Source organism: Gymnoscopelus braueri (genome assembly GCF_963280865.1).
Source record: "Gymnoscopelus braueri genome assembly, chromosome: 5".
NCBI classification, from domain to species: domain Eukaryota; kingdom Metazoa; phylum Chordata; class Actinopteri; order Myctophiformes; family Myctophidae; genus Gymnoscopelus; species Gymnoscopelus braueri.
This window is the reverse complement of record NC_137606.1, coordinates 12,034,262-12,038,109: the sequence shown is the minus strand read 5'-3', so window position 1 is coordinate 12,038,109 and position 3,848 is coordinate 12,034,262. Positions and strand designations below refer to the sequence as shown.

Here is a 3,848-nt window from a genome sequence, read left to right as displayed (position 1 = left end):
ACTGCCAAACAGTGTTGCTCAATTTACTCAGGTATCAAACAACTACTCTTTTGTTACTTAATTTTAGTTAATTGTGGCATTTTTTCCATCTGTGCTGTGTAAAGAAGCACTTTGTAAACTGTTTCAAAAGGAGCTATTCAAATAAATGTATCATTATGTATTATTACTACTGACATTAGGTAATTTGAGAGAAATGTACTGTGTAGTACACATAAAATCCTCACTGTTCATTTAACTCTGATAGTGTGGAAACCTAAATGGACCCCCCCAAGCCAAACCAAAATAAGTTTTACTCTTATGTACCTGTACACAAGATGTAACAATAAATTACAACCTTGAGCCTTTATCATCATCATCATCATCATCATCATCAGTATAATCAATGTAATTGCCCTTATCAACATATAGTCAGTAAAACACTGATGAGGAAGCTAAATGTTTCGACTTTGACCAAACACAAAACTTGACACATGGCTAAATCTAAAATGACACCAGAGTCATGACCCGCCTGACAGGTCCACTATACAGTACTTGTATAGCTCTGTCAGTCAGTCATGGACTCAATGACCATCATCTTTTGCTCAATGGCTAACCCTGAGAAAAATGACAAACCAATGAACTGCCTGAGATCATAACACAGCGTGTTGTGCAACAACATTGATTTTCTTTTTCCTGATGCGTTGTTGATCAGTGTCTCCATTGGCTGACCTTCAACCTCACATGACACCACAATAAGCACAATGTATTTTTCATTTGCCTAATAGCATTATAACATAGCCCATTGGTTCTCAAAGTGGGGTCCGGGGACCCCCAGGGGTCCTTGGAGGGGTACCAGGGGGTCCCCAGAAAAATTTGTTATTATAGTGTCACAATCTTTTTAACCACTTTAACCATATTTTATAGTTTGGCTATTCAAAAATAGCAGAGATATACAAGCTCATAGCGTGCGGCACCGCAGCGCTATGAGCTTGTAGATCTGCTATTTTTTTTTAAATCATGAAAACTTGATCTCTGAAACAAAATATTTTGAGATGGGGGTCCATGGCCAAATACATATCATTTTGGGGGTCCTTGACATAAAAAAGTTTGAGAACCACTGGCATAGCCTACTGCTTAATACTTATATTAAGAATTTGACCTAAAAAAAAAGCACTGCAAAACAAAACACACAAGGCACAAGGTGGTAGGCTACCATCACTCCAAATCACAGTTCTGAGAGTGTCAGAAACAAACCAAAGCAGATGTGCTCACTATTAGTCTTTGGATGCCTTACATTACACCTCTGACTGACTTTCATCTCTGTCTCTCTTTCATCATCAAGCATCCATTAAAAATACCAGCTCCTCCCCATGTCCATTGCAATGGTGACAGGACAAATTTAGGATTCGCACTTGGCGAAGCAGTTGCAATCTGTCGTTATATAGACCAATGGTTCCCAAACGTTTTGGCTCGAGACCCAAAAGAGACAATTGTTGTCTCCCCAGCCAGGACCAAAGCTATAGTGAAAATAGCAGATCTACAAGCTCACAACGTGTCGCATCGGGACACTTAGTGAGATTGTAGATCAGCTATTTTCACTACTTCCTAAGCATTTGTTTTCTAATTTATGGAATTAATGGATTTTTCTTTTTAATGAAATTATTTAGAAAAATCATTGAATTTGTTCCTAACTCAGGAAAAGTTTTGCTTTTGGGTTTTTTTTTTTTGGGGGGGGGTTAAAATTAATAATCAAAAGTAATAATCAAAAACTAAATGTAGGAAACAAAAAATAAATAGATATTTATTTACTCGTGACCCATAAAAATGTGTCTGGCGACCCACAAATGGATCCCGACCCAGACGTTTGGGGAAACAGTGATATAGACAAAGGAAGGTTGTTTGACAGCAGTCAAACAAAACATTCTTTTTTTGTCAATTGCAAGTGAAGTGCTGGGCGGTTCATGGGCCTTCATAAAAACACACACACATGTGTTTTCATTTCAGGCATAATTAAAGAGCCAATCCGTGATCCAAACGTAAACATTGGCGTAACCCGGTCCCTATAACTGCCAAAAACGTTCTCAAGTTGACTGACAAGAAGAGGCGTTGTGTTGTGCCACAATAAATAAATAAAATAGCCTACATTATAAAAAAAACCTGCGTTGCATGTTAACATGCAACACAGGATTTGTTATAATTTATTTTATTTTAGAGAATTATTATAGGCCAATTAAGGACTTGTGGGCTAGGAAATCATCAGTATTTTGAAGCCTATGTGAAAAAAATCTTTTCAGTTATAAGACTGAATAAGGCTATAGGCTGTGTGAATAATTAAAACATTAGCAGCATGGACAAAAACACGTCGATCGAGGATTCCAAGGGAGGAGCCCTTCTTTAATTGGCTGAACTTTTATCTTTTAAAATGTGTCTCAATCTTAGAGTTTATAATGGTCTCAATAGGCTACCAGCTATGATAATTAAAGCAGTCTCGTTCCGGAAAATTAGTGTCTGGCTTGCGCTTTCTTCCTTATTCATTAGTCAAAATGTGCCTTTGCAAGGCAATTTCTTCATTTTAGCCCTTTGTATACATAAAAGAGGAAAAGTCTGCCGATCACTGTGCAAGAGATCAGACCAAATCCTGACATCATACTGTATCAAATTGCAGACCGAATCTTTTTTTTGTTGCCACATCAGCCATAAATAAAACACAAAAATATCAATAGGCTATATATATATACACATACACCTTAAAATGAACTACAATAATTGGGACTGAAGCAGACAACAGACACAATACAGTGTGTCTGTTCCCCTAGGAACAGACACACTGTATCGTCTCTGTTGTCTGTTTCAGTCCCAATTATTGTAGTTCATTTTAAGGTGTGTAAGCCTACTGTATGTTTGTATTTTATTTCTCTCATCCTCAACAACAATAGGCATATCTCATCCTTTCCATGAATAAAATACCCAAAAATATCAACACACCTTAAAATAACTACAATAATTGGGACTGAACTGAAAAAGACAACCAAAAATACAATAATGATGATCCGATCAACATCATCCTCAATAATGATAGACTATCTATAACCATTCAGTGATTTGTAATGAAATGAATATAAATAACTCACCCAGAAACAAAGAGCTTGATATTGCAGACATCATCGCGGCAGCGGCAGCAGACACGACTGGAAATCCCATGCGGAGAGAGAGAAGCTTGGAAACAATGCGATCACTCTCTCAGACTATATACACCTTCAGATCACATTCATTCGGGGGGTGACCCAAGCATTAGAGTTAAAATGACCCAAGTCACACAGCAGTGCAGCCAGGCACAATGATGAAGCAGAGACACGAGAAAAGAGAATTCTTCATTGATCATCAGAGTCTCCCAAGGACATCATACTGTATCTTTCACACAGCGATGCTGTAATCTAAGGACCGTGGCTCTCCCTGATCGTCCTTTTCTTCACCATGCTTATGTTGGCGACGCGTCAAATCAAAGTTCCTTTGCTTGTCTGCTGGTCTGGCGTGGGACGTGTGCCTCGCAGGTTCCCTCTGTGTCTCTGTGAGTGCGCGCGCGTGTGTGTGTGTATGTGTATGTGTGTGTGTGTGTGTGTGTGTGTGTGTGTGTGTGTGTGTCTCTCAGTGTGTGCGCGTGTGTGTGTGTGTGTGTGTGTGTGTGTGTGTGTGTGTGTGTGTGTGTGTGTGTGTGTGTGTGTGTGTGTGTGTGTGTGGGTGTGTGGGGGGGGGGTGTGAGTGTGTGTCCGGCGATCGTCGCTGTGAGCAGCAGTCTGTCTCCTCCTCCGCTGCACACATACTAGAGAGAGAGAAGGAGGGAGGGAGAGAGAGAGAGAAGGAGAGAGAGA

At 39.6% G+C, this 3,848-nt stretch overlaps 1 pseudogene across 1 annotated transcript in view; it reads right to left on the bottom strand.

Moving 5' to 3' along the window:
- LOC308085763 (CXADR-like membrane protein) overlaps positions 1-3,567 on the bottom strand; it is a 97,985-nt pseudogene extending 94,418 nt beyond the window's left edge. Inside the window, exon 1 of the transcript XR_013935075.1 lies at positions 3,111-3,567. The product of XR_013935075.1 is annotated as a CXADR-like membrane protein (transcript). The remainder of the gene's footprint in view (positions 1-3,110) is intronic.
- Positions 3,568-3,848: the final 281 nt, after the last annotated feature.